This window comes from Pongo pygmaeus, chromosome 10, assembly GCF_028885625.2.
Source record: "Pongo pygmaeus isolate AG05252 chromosome 10, NHGRI_mPonPyg2-v2.0_pri, whole genome shotgun sequence".
NCBI lineage: Eukaryota > Metazoa > Chordata > Mammalia > Primates > Hominidae > Pongo > Pongo pygmaeus.
Window position 1 is genome coordinate 96,914,122 of NC_072383.2, and position 16,047 is coordinate 96,930,168.

The 16,047-nt window shown below is 44.9% G+C and overlaps 1 long non-coding RNA gene and 1 pseudogene across 1 annotated transcript in view; both read right to left on the bottom strand.

The window, feature by feature from the left end:
- LOC129010853 (uncharacterized) overlaps nt 1-16,047 on the bottom strand; it is a 148,911-nt gene that overhangs the window by 99,437 nt on the left and 33,427 nt on the right. The gene's annotated exons all lie outside the window — the stretch shown is intronic.
- On the bottom strand, nt 796-3,712 carry LOC129010761 (sodium/hydrogen exchanger 7-like; annotated as a pseudogene).

Consider the following 16,047-nt stretch of genomic DNA (forward strand, 5'->3'; position numbering starts at 1 on the left):
CGCACTCAATGGCATAAAGATACTTAGATTCTTAAACTTATAGAAGACAGGACCTTCTAGTGGGTTGAAAATACTTAACATTTCATTGACTTCCCTCTGATTCCTCATGGGGCCACTGAAATCTCATGCATTCATCAGCTCAAAGTTCAGAATTCTGCCCGGTCTTGAGACTACCATCGTGTATTCCTTTGCAGTTAATTTTTTGCATAGAGATTTCTTTCCCTCTGATTTCTAGCCTGTTGCCTTGTAGGTTTCTTGCTGCCTTCTCTTCCCCAGATAATAGCATCCTACAAAATTTGGTGTTATTTCTAAACCCACAGTAGATACCTCAGTCTTACTGATTATTTCCTAGGCTGTCAGCTCATATCGTAGCCCTCAAAAGTTTAATGCTTTTTGCAGTGATACCATCATCAGTTTCTAAATACCTCCTTTCTTCAGATTAACTAAAAAATAACAGTGTAACACTATTTGCCCTTGGTTTTTTTATTTTATATTATTTTATTTTTTTTTTTTTGAGAGAAGTCTCACTCTTGTCCCCCAGGTTTGAGTGCAGTGGCTTTATCTCGGCTCACTGCAACCTCAGCCTCCCGGGTTCAAATGATTCTCCTGCCTCTGCCTCCCAAGTAGCTGGGATTAAGGTGCCTGCCACCACGCCTGGCTAATATTTGTATTTTTTAGTAGAGACGGGGTTTCACCATGTTGGCCAGGCTGGTCTCGAACTCCTGACCTCAGATGATGCGCCCGCCTCGGCCTCCCAAAGTGCTGGGATTACAGGCGTAAGCCCCCACACCCGGTCTGGTTTTAAACATATCATAACTACTTCTTTATGGACATCTCCAGAGAATGAACTATAATTCTTCGTTCCGTGTTGAAATGTTCATGGATGTATTTTCAAATCTTCAGTCTAGAAGAAACACAGGTAGCATAAAAGTCAGGAATCCTGATATGAGGTTGCAGTCACACAGCCTTCATTGCCAGAGCCTCCACTCATATTATTCTTTCATGTTTTCTGTTCCATTTAACAACAGCTTCCCATAATCCTTGGAGGTCCGATCTCAATTGCCTTCCTTCTCAATCTTTCTTCCAGCCTGTTCTCCCCTAACTTGATATTTCTATGGTCAGCTTGACTTGCACCACTGTGTACTGAGATGCAGCCTCTCGTAAAAGGAAGCCCCCCACTCAGCACCTGTCCTCCCTTGTTCAGACACTGCAGGTGAATGAATTAAGAGACCATTAAAGTATGCTATTTTTTTGTTTGTTTAACTCTGAAACAGCGCACTACTATGTGAAAAAAAGTAGAAATAGGTCTACGTTTGTCTGAATTTAGAGACACTTTTGCCTCACCATCTGCATCGTGAGTTAAATTTTAAGTGTTACAATAACTTCAGACCCCAATAAAATAGAAGAGTTAGTTCAATCTAGTCACTGCCCCACCGCAAGCAACACTAGGGATTGAAGCCATCCTCACCCCATTGGGAGCCTACCCCATCGTGCCAGGGTTTGCAGGGAAAGTCAAACATTATCTTCCAGAGGAAACACTAGGCGGGTACCCTGGCTCGAAACCTTCTGGTTTCCCATTCCCAAGTCCCGCTCCAGCATTTCCTCTGAGCTGCTCTTCATTCTCCAGCAGCCCTCCAGACTCGTGGAGGCAGTGTGGGAACCTGAGAAGCCATTTGCAGTCACTGTGCTGTCCCCGTAGGTCAATGTGAGGTCGCTTTCAGTCAGAATAAAATCAGTTTCCCTCTCTCAGTGGCTCTTGGTTATCGTACACCTGGGGACTGGTCAGACATCGAGCTAGCAAGCTACACCAGGCGGGAGAGTGGTGGTTGGCAAGGAGCCGCTGTGTCTACACCAGGCAGGAGAGTGGTGGTTAGCGGGGAGCCGCTGTGTGTGAGGATGGGCTTCAGGTAATTGTGATCAAAGCTGTACCACAGCCTGAATATCCATGTGCTCTCCTGTTTTGTCCGATTTCCTCTGGCAGAATCTGGGCTGTCCCCTTGTAAGACTTGAAAGCTGTCATTGTTGGGTGGTGGATCTTGATCAGGGTCAACACCAACTCTGAAGTACTGCCAGTGGTGTTCGTTGCGGTCCTCTTTGGAGGGCTCCTTGATGCTAACTCTGATATTAAGCCATGACAACATGGGTGTCGTGCCTCCTCCAATGATCCAGATGGTGAAGAACACGATGAAAGGCGTGGTGGTGAACATCATCTGGCGAGCATAGGATGCTGTGTCACAGATGGCCAAAGCAAATGCCATTGCTCCCCTGAGGCCTGAAAACATCATCGTGTGTTGAAAATTCCAGCCAATCTTATGCCTTCTGCCCAAGCTGAGGAAGAAGAGGAGCGGGTAGATATGGGTGGCTCTGCCCAGGAAGACAGCAACAAAAGCTCCAATGATGAAAACAGGGCTGAAAACGTGCTTCTGGAAGGTAAATAGCACCAGGACCATGCAGGAGAAGATGAAGTTCTCTGCCTCAAAGAGCTGCTTGCTTCGACTTCTTGATTCCACCGACAGATTGTTGTAGGTGTAATGAGCTTGTGTGATTCCACAGAAAAGTACAGCTACAACGCCTGTAAATCCGCAGGCTTCTGCCAAGAGAAACGTGCTCCAGGACATGAGGAAGAAGAGCGCCGTCTCCAGCAGGGGGAAGTAGTCCAGTTTGGTAAACTTGGTCACTAAAGCAGTCACAGCTCCCGTGGTAAAACGGCCGCTAAATATACCTAGAAAAATGCCAGCTGACTTTAAAAAGGCAGCAGCATCAAAGGCGTGAGTTGAAGTTCAGTCTTGCTGGCTGGTAGGCAACAATAGATGAGGAAAGTACAACGCAACAACGTCATTTAGGATGCTCTCTCCAAACAGAAGTACATAAAGATCCATGTCTGCATGCAATTCATTAAAATCGCCAGCACAGTCACTGGGTCAGTGGCAAAGATGATTGCTCCAAAAAAGAGACAATGTGTGTAGTAAAATTTATCTGAGAGCTGTCCCATAATCTTCATGAGCTTCACCATACCATACCTGAGATTTCCAATACGGAAGCACGAAACAGCAGTGCCCAAGAAGGCGTGACCCAAGATTTCTGAAAAAGTGTCTCTTTAAGCTGTATCCAGCATGGAAAATAACTGGAGGCAGAAGAATGTTGAAAAATACCTCTGGGTCGAATGTTACCTTCCGTAGCATGTCATTCTGCTCTACGCTGTTGATCTTGCCAGGGCTGATTTCTCCTTTCAGAGTGTATACGAAGAATTTACCGCTGACATCCACTACTAAAGTGCTGAAGGCCCGATCTCCTTGAGTGCAGTTGAGTGATCTGTCACAGCCCCTGGTGCCACGGGTACCATACCTCAGGATCACCCCAACGATGAGCCCACAGATCATGGCCAGCCCGGTCTCATGCAGAAAGTGCACCCGGCAGTACTTGAGGAGCCATATGGTAAGGATGGTGAGCGTGAGCAGCAGGATGAAGGTGAGCAGGCTCACACTGTCTGGCCGGTGGCTCTTCTCCGCCTCCTTCTCAGTGACGAGCTCCTCCATGGCGCTGCTGTTCTCGACCGCCGCCCCAGAGGAGGAGGCCGAGGCCGAGGCCGTGACTCGAAGTCCCCTACCCAGCAGCAGCCGCAGCAGCAGCAGCAGCCGCCGCGGCGGCGCCTGGGCAACCCGACCCGGGCCACCCGACCCGGGCCAGGGCGCGCCGCGTCACCAGGCTCCATGGTCCCGGAGCCGCCCACGCCTCCTCTGCCCGGGGACCAGCAGCACCGCCGACCTGCGCGAGTGGCCATGGCCACCGCAGCTCCTCTTCCTACTCGCGCCGGGCCGGGGCTGGGCCCAGAGCAGCGCCTCCAGTTGTATTTAAAATGTAGTTTTTAGAAGAATAACCAAGGCCGGGAGCAGTGGTTCACGCCTGTAATCCTAGCACTTTGGGAGAGTGAGGCGGATGGATCACCTGAGGTGAGGATATCAAGACCAGCCTGGCCAACATGAGGAAACCCCCGTCTCCACTGAAAATAAAAAAAAAAAAAAAAAAAAAAAATTTAGCCGGGCGTGGTGACGGGCGCCTGTAATCCTAGCTACTCGGGAGGCTGAAGCAGGAGAATCGCTTGAACCCTAGAAGCGGAGGTTGCAGTGAGCCAAGATGGCACCATTGCACTCCAGCCTGGGCAAAAAGAGCGAAACTGTGTCTCAAAAAAAAAAAAAAAAAAAAAGAATAACAGAAAAAATGTGAGAAAATATATTTAAAACCTTGGAGGGAGAAAGCTATCTTAACAAAACAGAGAGGCAAATGCATTCATGTATGACAGAAGGTACATAAAGTCGAGAAGTAACTGAATTATTACATAAAATATTTGCAACTGGTATAACAAAATTTTATACCTCACTTTATTTTGTTTTTTAATTTTGGTTATGGAGATGGAGTTTTGCTCTTGTTGCCCAGGCTAGAGTGCAATGGCGCCATCTCGCCTCACTGCAACCTCCGCCTCCTGGGTTCAAGTAATTCTCTTGCTTCAGCCTCCCAAGTAGCTGGGATTACAGGTACTTGCCACCACGCCCAGCTAATTTTTGTATTTTAAGTAGAGTCGGGGTTTCACCATGTTGGCCAGGCTGGTCTTGAACTCCTGACCTCAGGTGATCCACCTGCCTTGGCCTCCCAAAGTGCTGGGATTACAGGTGTGAGCCACTGCTCCCGGCCTATTTTATTATTTATACATATTATATATATAACATTTTATCTGAATTATCTAAATTTAGCTGAATATTTTACATATATGTTTATATAAAGAACCCATTGATCAGGCTGGGCGCATGGCTCACGCCTGTAATCCCAGCACTTTGGGAGGCTGAGGCAGACAGATCACCTGAGGTCAGGAGTTCGAGACCACCTGGCCAACATGGCAAAACCCTGTCTCTACTAAAAATACAAAAAAATTAGCTGGGTGTAGCGGCGCGCACCTGTAGTCCCAGCTACTCGGGAGGCTGAGGCAGGAGAATTGCTTGAACCTGGGAAGCAGAGGCTGCAGTGAGCTAAGATTGCGCCACTGCACTCCAGCCTGGGCAACAGAGCGAGACTCTGTCTCAAAGAAAAAAAGAACGTATTGATCAATAAGACACAACCCAGTAGAAATCTACTATTGAATTAAAAATAACCCAGTTAAAAAATGGGTAAAGCATATAAACAATTTGCAGATTTGTTTATATTTGTTTACATTGCAGATTTGACAAGATACAAATGTTCAAAACCACATATAAAATGTGCATATGAATAAAACAAATTAATAAAATGAGATATAAATCAAGTTAATAAAATCAGTGAATGAAATATGAGATATCAATTTTTGACCATGACTTTAAATCAGAAATTGAGACGAGTCTGCAGTTTTACCCTACATGCAAGCTAACAACTTTTAGCCTACCACAGTTTTTGGGTTTGGTTTTGTTTTCTTTTTTGAGATGGAGTCTCACCCTGTTGCCCAGCAAGGAGCACAGTGGCATGATCTCGGCTCACTGCAACCTTTGCCCACCTCCCGGCTTCAAGCGGTTCTCCTGACTCAGCCTCCTGAGTAGCTGGGATTATAGGCATCTGCCACCACATCCAGCTAATTTTTGTATTTTTAGTAGAGACGGGGTTTCACCATGTTGGCCAGGCTGGTCTCGAACTCCTGACCTCTGGCGATTCACCTACCTTGGCCTCCCAAAGTGCTGGGATTACAGGCGTGAGCCACCATGCCCGGCCCACAGTTTTTATGTATATTTGCTGACAGAAGATAAAACTCCTAGAAAAACAAGATGCTCTGATCAACAAATACATGTATAAAATCTGTTTGGTGCTTATGTTCCTAATTTTAAGTTAATTAATTGGCATTCTGGTATATGCAACAGTCTCTTATAAGTTTGGATAGAAATCCTTGCACCTGCAAGACTGAGAACAAAGAGGACTCAGGGTACTGTCAACCTATCTGGACAGGCTTTCCCAAAGACATCTAACTCTCTGACCCCTTGCATGCCTTCATCAAACCAAAACATTTTCAGCTGTTTCTCTCTTGCGACTATTTCCAGCCTCTGTCATCATCGTAGTTATTTCCATTTCTTAGTATCTGTGTTAAAAGGTATCATCCGGGTTGGGCGCGGTGGCTCACGCCTGTAATCCCAGTACTTTGGGAGGCCAAGGCAGGTGGATCACCTGAGGTCAAGAGTTTGAGATCAGCCTGGCCAACATGGTGAAACCTCGTCTCTGCTAAAAATACAAAAAGTTAGCCGGGTGTGGTGGTGGGCACCTGTAATCCCACTACTAGGGAGGCTGAGGCAGTAGAATCGCTTGAACCCAGGATGCGGAGGTTGCAGTGAGCCGAGATTGTGCCATTGCACTCCAGCCTGGGCAACAAGAGTGAAACTCCGTCTCAGAAAAAAATAAAAAATAAAAGGTATCATCCAAATTTGAACACAATACTGCAGATGCAATCAAAACAGCACAGAATATATGCACTGGATGCCATTTTTGTATAAATGTACCCTAAATCTGAATTTAGGGCTTTTTGCAAGCTGCTATACTTGTAGAATCCTATCAAGCTTGTATATAATTCAACTTCCAAGTCTTTTTCACATAGGAAGGTAACACAGTAAAAGCAGATGAGAGCTTATACTGTGGATTAATACTTCCTGAGTTTGAATTCCTGCTCTGCCATGTGCTGACTGTGTAACTGTGGGCAAGTCACTTAATCTCTCTAAGCCTTAGTTTTCTCATCTGTAAAATAGGAATGATGAGCATACCTGCCTCAAAGCATTGTTGTAAAGATTAAGTAAATTGCCTCAATTAAAATACTTTGTACATGGCTGGGCACGGTGGCTCATGCCTGTAATCCCAGCACTTTGGGAGGCCAAGGCAGGCGGATCACAAGGTCAGGAGATAGAGACAATCCTGGCTAACACAGTGAAACCCCATCTCTACTAAAAATACAAAAAATTAGCCAGGCGTGGTGGTGGGCGCCTGTAGTCCCAGCTACTCGGGAGGCTGAGGCAGGAGAATGGCGTGAACCCGGGAGGCGCAGCTTGCAGTGAGCGGAGATTGTGCCACTGCACTCCAGCCTGGGCGACAGAGCGAGACTCCATCTCAAAAAAAAAAAAAAAAACTCTGTACAGGGCTGGGTGTGGTGGCTCATACCTGTAATCCCAGTACTTTGTGAGGCCAAGGTGTGAGGATCGCTTGAGCCCAGGAGTTTGGGACCAGTTGGGGCAATAAGCAAGACCCCATCTTTACAAAAAAAATCCAAAAACTTAGCTGGGCATGGTGGCACATGCCTGTAGTCTCAGCTACTCGGGAGGCTGAGGTGGGAGGATTGCTTGAGTTCAAGAGGTCGAGGCTGCAGTGACCCAAGTTCAGGCCACTGCACTCCAGCCTGGGTGACAGAGCAAGACCTTGTCTCAAAAATAAAATGAAATACTTGGTACAATGCTGGTCATATCCCATGAATCCTCATTGTATGGATATATTTCATCATACTTAATCCTCCCAGGAATTCTATGGGGTATATATTACTGCATCCACTTTACAGATGAGAAATCTGAGGTTTGTAGAGTTTAAGTAGTTTGCCTGAGGTCAACTAACTGCTAAATGGCAGAGCCAACCAAAGTTGTAGTAAGACCTGCCTGACGACAAAGACCAAGTTCTTTCTCTTGTACCATTTAGGAACCCTCTTCCCCTTCCTGTGTTTCTACTTTTTTTTTTTTTTTTTTTTTGACAGAGTCTTTCAACCTCCCAGACTCAAGCGATCCTCCCACCACAGCCTCTGAGTAGCTAGGACCACAGGAGCATACCACCATACTTGGCTAATTTTTGTTGTGTTTTCTGGTTTTGAGAGGTTTTTTTTGGTAGAGATAGGGTTTTGCCATGTTGCCCAGGCCAGTCTCAAACTCCTGGGCTCAAGCAATCCATCTGCGTTGGCCTCTCCAAGTTCTGGGATTACAGGCATGAGCCACTGCTCCCAGTCTCTACATTTTTTAAGCTTTCACATAGCACAATACAGAGGTTAAGAACAAAAGCTCAGCCAGGCTTGGTGGCTCACGCCTGTAATCCCAGCGCTTTGGGAGGCCCAGGTGGGTGGATTACCTGAAGTCAGGAGTTCAAGACCAGCCTGACCAACACGGCAAAACCCCGTCTCTACTAAAAAATACAAAAATTAGCCAGGCATGGTGGCGCATGCCTGTAATCCCAGCTACTAGGGAGGCCAAGGCAGGAAGAATTGCTTGAACCCAGGAGGCGGAGGTTTCAGTGAGCTAAGATCGCACTACTGCACTCCAGCCTGGGGGACAGAGCGAGATTCCATCTCAAAAAAAAAAAAAAAAAAAGCTCCAGTCTGGGTGCAGTGGCTCACACCTGTAATCCCAGAACTTTGGGAGGCCGAGGCAGGAGCACCACTTGAGCCCAGGGGTTCGAGGGCAGCCTGGGCAGCATACAGAGACTCTATCTCTACAAAAAATTTAAAAATTTGCCAGGTGTGGTGGCGTGCACCTGTAGTCCCAGCTCCCAGCTACTTGGGAGGCTGAGGTGGGAGGATCTGCTTGAGCCTGAGAGGTCGAGGATATAGTGAGTCATGATCATGCCACTGCACTCCAGTCTGGGTAACAGAGCAAGTCCTTTTCTCAAAAAAAGAGAGACAGAGAGAGAGAGAAAAGAGTGCCAGCTCTAGGGACAGACTGCCTTGTTCGATGATCTTGAATGAACTATTTAATCTCTATTTACAAAATCTGGGACAAGTCACTTAACTTCATCAAGTCAGTTTCCCCATCTGTAAAATAAGAATTTTAATAGTAATATCGGCCGGGTGCAGTGGCTCATGCCTGTAATTCCAGCACTTTGGGAGGCTGAGGTGGGTGGCCTGAGGTCAGGAGTTCAAGACCAGCTTGGCCAACATGGTGAAATCCCATCTCTACTAAAAATACAAAAATTAGCCGGGCATGGTGGCAGGTGCCTGTAATCCCAGCTACTCAGGAGGCTGAGACAGGAGAATTGCTTGAACCCAGGAGGCGGAGGTTGCAGTGAGCCAAGATTCTGCCACTGCCCTCCAGCCTGGGTGACAGAGCCAGACTCCATCTCAAAAAAAAAAAAAAAAAAAAGCATTTTAATAGCAATATCTACACTCAGGAGTTTCAGCGCTGATTAAATGAGATAACATCTAACACAGTGCCTACCCATTTGCTAGGAAACAGTAGATTTTAGCTCTATTATTCCCCCTCCATTTCACCTTGCTGGTTTCAGCCAAGTGCTTAGACTGGTCAAAGTAGTTCTGAATCCCAGAAAATCCATGCAACTCCTGATGATCAAAAAGTATTCTCTTTTAAGTGCTCACATATCATCTGCGTAGTAAACCATCCTAGAGTGTTTCTAGAAATTAACGTTGAATTTACAAAGGTTTTCCCTACATCTAAGATAGAAGTCAGATTGCATCTAGAGTTCTTTCCCTCACTTTTATGAACTGTGACATGATCATATTGAAGAGGGAGAAATGAAGGACATTGTAACTCATTAAATGCATAAGACCCAGAAATAATAGAAAGTTGACTTCAGCTGTGATTCATCAGAGGTTCTTTGCATCAGTTCCTACCACTTTACCGCAATTCACTTCCCATATTGCTCAGCCCTATATATTTATCACTGGCAACCCACATTTGAGGCCAATGATTACAAAATGTTCTTTTGTACATCAACCCAGCTGCCAGGAGCCCACCCCCACCCCCACACTCAGCAGAGTTGGTTCAGATAACTAAGCTTTTGATATTTCAAGGCTGAAGGAAAAGGAATTCAATCCCCACATAAGTCCTATGAGATATTTATTACTGTTCCCATTTTACTGCTGAGGAAGATGGGGCTTCTCAAGGCCATTATTCATATTTTATCCAAAGTCACAGAGTTATTAGGAATGCAGATAGCTGTTGACCTAGATCTCCCACCATGCCACTACAGGTTGAAGGAGCCACAGGCTGCAAACAGCAATGTTTTCCCAAACTGCTTATCCATCCATGAACCACCCACAGCATTTCCGCAATATCTCCCTACCTCCTATGAAATTACTTACTTAATTTTTTTAATCAATGCACTTTTTGCTGCCTAAATAAATTTAGGGACTATTAGTCTAAACGCCAACAGCTCAGAAATCACAGGTTTTATAACACCATCATGTTTATTTTGTGTAATATATTTTTAAACGGCCAGGCACAATAGCTCACGCCTGTAATCCCAGCAATTTGGGATACCAAGGCAGGAGGATCGCTTAAGGCAGGAGGATCGCTTGAGCCCAACAGTTTGAGACCAGCCTGGGCAACATAGAGAGACCCCCGTCTCTACAAAAAAAAAAAAAAAAAAAAATTGTTTTAATTAGCTGGGCATGGTGGTTCATGCCTGTAGTCCCAGCTACTTGAGAGACTGAGGTGGGAGGATTTCTTGAGCCTGGAAGGTTGAAACTGCAGTGAGCCGTGATCTTGCCACTGCACTCCAGCCTGGGTGACAGAGTGAGATCATGTCTCAAAAATAAATAAATAAATAAATAAATGCATTAGATTCCTATGGCTACCATAACAAATCATTACAAACCAAGTGGCTTAAAACAACAGAAATGTATTCTCTTACAGTTCAGGGGACCAGAAGTCCAAAATCAAGGTGTTGATCTTCTGGAGGTTCTCAGGAAAAAACTGTCTGATGCCTTTTCCTGGCTTCTTGGTGTTCTCGGCTTATAGGCATCGTTCCAATCTCTATCTCCATAGTCACATGACCTTTTTCTCCCTGTGGGTCTTTGTGTCCAAATATTCCTCTTATTTCTTTTATAAAGATACCAGAGATCAAGATCCTTGTTTAATAACATCTGCAAAGGCCCTATTTCCAAATAAGGTCACATTCTGAGGTTCGGGTTAGACATAAATTTTGAGAGGGAGATTATTCAACCCAGTATAAGTAAATGATGATTAAATCATTTAAAAGCTTATCCATGCACCACCTAAAATCATCTTGCGTCTTGCCGGTAGTTTGCAAACCACACTAGAGAGATGTTAGTGAACATGACATTTCAAGGTGCTTGAGTCCCTCCCCAGTTTTAAAAGCAGCAGATTTTACAGTTAAGATGGTTGCAGTTCCTTTACTGCAGTTGAACCAACATATTTTTGGTAAATCAAGAAGTTGATCCCCTAGATAGGCTCAATTCTCTGATTTTGAAAACTCAGAAAATGTTGTTTTGTTTTGTTTTGTTTTTTGAGATGGAGTTTCACTCTGTCACGCAGGCTGGAGTGCAGTGGCTCAGTCTTGGCTCACTGCAACCACTACCTCCCAGGTTCAAGCGATTCTCCTGCCTCAGCCTCCCAAAGTGTTGGGATTACACGTGTGAGCCATTGTGCCCAGCAGAAAATCTTATTAATAATAAATTACTTCAAGTGCTATTTTAAGAAGATAGATGAACACTAGTTGATTGCATGACTCATTGTTTTCTGAGTTCAGTACATGTGCATGTACAGGTCTCTGTGGGGTTGTATTTGGGGATTTATTAAGTTTTCTCTCCATAGAGACAACCAAGGATGGTAAGGTGAATTTGCAATTTAAAGAAGCCATTAGGTAACACTGGACATTGTAAAACTCCATCTTGTGCAGCAAGGCAGGATGCCTAGGAACACTGTAAACAGGAACTCAGAGTATATTTATAGGAACCCAATGCCCAAATGTTCAGTCCATAGAAAAAGGATGAAGAGGAGGATTTTATTTTCAGCAGTCTTTATGAGACCTAGACCTCTGTGTGAATCACAGATTGAGTAAACTTGGGCTTTTCCATTTGAGATAATATTCAGAACACCTTACTCTTCTAAATGCACAGACTTCAGCTCTTTCTAAAAAGCATGCACTGCATAATGGAAATTAAAGAACTCAGAAGACATTTTTATTGATCATTCTTATTTTTAATTTGGATACTTTTTTTCTTCCCAAATATTAAACATTATCATTTATCAAGAACATAAGAAGGGAAACTGTCTTAAAAGGAAAACCATCAGATGGTGGAGATCAATCATTGTATAGGCTCCATGCAAAATAATATAAAAGATGCACAAGAGCAGATGCTGTGCTTGGAAACGACATCTCAATAAGCACATTTCCATAAACACATATGGTGTAGACTCTTTCACATACACACCACCTCAGTGTTTACTCTGAATTAAATAATTCAAGATGGTATAACCAGCTCACAGAAATATGATAAAACACTTTAAATAAACTGAGTTGTTGTCATGACAAATAACCTACACAAAAGAAGTAACAACAGTCACACTGATGAGAGGAGATGGGGTAAGTCCTAAAACTGGAAGGTCTCGTATTTGTTGGCAAAAACCCAAAGTACAAGATGTTACTAACCTGTACCTTGTTTCCCCCACACAAACATATCTTAAAGAGGCAGCCTAAACTTTCACGTGTGAATGATTATTGGCCTTCAAATAGTATTCGTTACTTTATGACTCAATATCACCCAACACCATGGCCAATATAGAGAGCTTTGTAAAATTTCTCTTGCAGAACTTCCTCAGACTGACTACCCACCTTCATGTGACAATGTGTTCCTCTCCTTTTTAATCACTCCTAGGTTTTTATGATGTGCACTGACCAAATGGACAAGAAGGCTTTGGAGGGTCAAGAATGACCAACTCCAGATGAAACTGTATTGCTTTATCAGAAGCTTATTTTTCTTTTTCTTTGTTTTGTTTTGTTTTGTTTTTTGGAGATGGAGTTTCACTCTTGTTACCCAGGCTGGAGTGCAATGGTGCAATCTCGGCTCACTGCAACCTCCACCTCCCGGGTTCAAGTGATTCTCCTGACTCAGCCTCCCGAGTAGCTGGGATTACAGGCATGCGCCACCACACCTGGCTAATTTTGTATTTTTAGTAGAGACGGGGTTTCTCCATGTTGGTCAGGCTGGTCTTGAACTCCTGACCTTAGGTGATCCATCCACCTTGGCCTCCCAAAGTGCTGGAATTACAGGCGTGAGCCACCGCGCCTGGCCTTTTTTTTTTTTTTTTAAACAGGGTCTCATCCTGTCACTCAGGCTGGAGAGAGGTGGCATGATCATGACTCACTGCAGCTTCAACCTTCTGGGCACAAGTAATCCTCCCACCTCAGTCTCCTGAGAAGCTGGGACTATGAGTATCCACCACCATGCCCAGCTAATTTTTTTATTTTGTTTGTAGAGACAGGGGTCTCACTATGTGGCCCAGGCTGGTCTAAAACTCCTGGACTCAAGTAATCCTCCCACCTCTGCCTTCTAAAGTGCTGGCATTATAGGTGTGAGACAACACACCTTGCCAGAAGCTTATATTTTTAACAGGAGACAGACAGCAGTCTGATATGCTTCTAGAGGCAAGGAAAGAGAGATGGTGGAGGGGAGAAAGGCCCACTGGGGGAAAAGCTGGAGAATGAGAAAGAAGCTGTGCTGGCTGGGCGCAGTGGCTCACACCTGTAATCTCAGCACTTTGGGAGGCCGAGGCAGGTGGATTGCTTGAGGCCAGGAGTTTAAGACCAACCTGGCCAAAATGGAGAAACCCCTGTCTCTACCAAAAATACAAAAATTAGCAAGACGAGGTGGTGCACACCTGTAGTCCCAGCTACTTGGGAGGCTGAGGCATGAGAATTGTTTGAACCCGGGAGGCAGAGGTTGCAGTGAGCCAAGATCGTGCCACTGCACTCCAGATGGATGACAGAGAGAGACTCCATCTCTAAAAAGAAAAAAGAAAAAAAGAAGGAAGCTGTGCTACGGTTATTTATTCTATCCCTCTTTCAGAAATTCAAAGTGAGGCCGGGTGCGGTAGCTCACACCTGTAATACCAGCACTTTGGGAGGCCGAGGCAGGCAGATCGCTTGAGGTCAGGAGTTCGAGACCAGCTTGGCCAACATGGTGAAACCCCATGAAATCCCATCTCTACTAAAAATACAAAAATTAGCCAGGCGTGGCGGCATGCACCTGTAATTCCAGCTACTCGGGTGGCTGAGGCAGGAGGATCCCTTGAACCTGGGAGGAGGAGGTTGCAGTGAGCCGAAATCATGCCACTGCACTCCAGCCTGGGTGACAAAGTGAGACTCTGTCAAAAAAAAAAAAAAAAAAGAAAGAAATAAAAATTCAAAGTGAGAGTCAGAGTACTAAAAACTGTATAGAATGACTGAGAGAAAGAAATCTATTTAACTTGCTTTAACATATCCTTTCTAATACTGACTGACTGCAAAGACCTTCTTCATATAAAAACTTTTTAACATCCCAATTCTACAGAATGAGTTTTGGGGAATGTGGTAGTCAGCCTCCAAGATGACCCCCAGTGATTCTCACAGCCTAGGATTCATATCCTTGTGTGACCCCTCCCACATTTAAGAGGGCTGACCTGTGTAATGAAAAGAATATTGCAGAAATGAGACAGTGTGATTTTTAAGGCTAGGCCATTAAAGATGTTGTGGCTTTCACCTTGCACTCTCTTGGCTTGTTCACCCTGAGAGAAGGCAGCCACCATGTCATGAGGACACTTAAGCTGCCTGTGGAGAGACCCACATAGGGAGGAACTGAGTGAGCTCACTCTTGTGTGCCATCTTAGAACTGGATCCACCAGCCCTGGTCAAGCCTTCAGATGACTGCAGCCCCAGCCAACACCTTGATTGCAATCTCATGAAAGACCCTGAGACAGACCCACCCAGCTAAGTCAGTCCTAAATTTCGAACCACAGAGACTATGTGAAATCACAAATATTTATTGTTGTTTTAAGCCACTAAGTTTGGAGGTAATTAATTATTCAGCAACAGATAACTAGTACAGGACTATTAACCTAAAGTACTTGATGTCATTCATTTTGGTTTGTCATTAAATCATCATACAGCTTCAGTATGGCATATGGTTTTACACTATTCTACTTCTCTAGGTACACTTCATTGATGTAGGGATGGACTCATATCTTTTTTTTTTTTTTTTTTTTTTGAGACGAAGTCTCGCTCTTGTCCCCTAGGCTGGAGTGCAATGGCATGATTTCGGCTCACTGCAACCTCTGCCTCCCGGGTTCAAGTGATTCTCCTGCCTCAGCACCCTGAGTAGCTGGGATTACAGGCGCCTGCCACCATGCCCGGTTAATTTTTGTATTTGTAGTAGAGACGGGGTTTTACCATGTTGGCCAGGCTGGTCTAGAACTCCTGACCTCAGGTGATCCACACACCTCGGCCTCCCAAAGTGCTGGGATTACAGGCATGAGCCACCACGCCCAGCCGGATGGACTCCTATCTAAAGCCAATCAATCTTTGTCATTCCCTAGGATTTTTGTAACTGAAGCTGAACAAAGATTTATTTATTCTCTGTTGGTGAGACCAAGAGATGGTGAGACTCAGGAATTGCTAATGGCCACACTTCTTGCTACATAAAGAAAGCTTTTCTAAGAGAAAGAAGTTAACAACACAGAGAGAGAAACAGAATTGAGAGACTGAGAAAAGAAGACCTAGCAGCACTCAAATCACCTGTTCCAATGACCTTGATACCACCTGCCACTCATCCTTCTCAGTGTGAGCCTTCTAGTAAGTCCCCTTTTTTTTTGCCTAAGTTGGTTTAAGCTGGGTTTCTAGAGGGTGGGGTTGGGAGGAGGGAGAGCATCAGGAAGAATAGCTAATGGATGCTGGGGCTTAATACCTAGGTGATGTGATGATCTGTGCAGCAAACTACCATGGCAGACATTTACCTGTGTAACAAGTGTGCACATCCTGCACATGTACCCCTGAACTTAAAAGTTGGAAGAAAAACAAAACTTGCAACAACCCCTAAAAAATAATAAGTTGGGTTTCTAAACCTTTCCTCCAAATGGGTCTTGACTGATGTATTCTCACACAACTCTATGCTTCCCCTAGCACAGCACTGATGACTGAGCTGTAATTGCTGGGTGCTTGTCTACCTGTCTACCTCTCTGTCCAGAAGACAGTGGCTTTCAGGTTCATGCATTCTGCCCATCGCTGGGGCACTCAACTGAGAGGGAAGGAAGTGGGGATGCACTCAATACACACAGGTAGGATTGC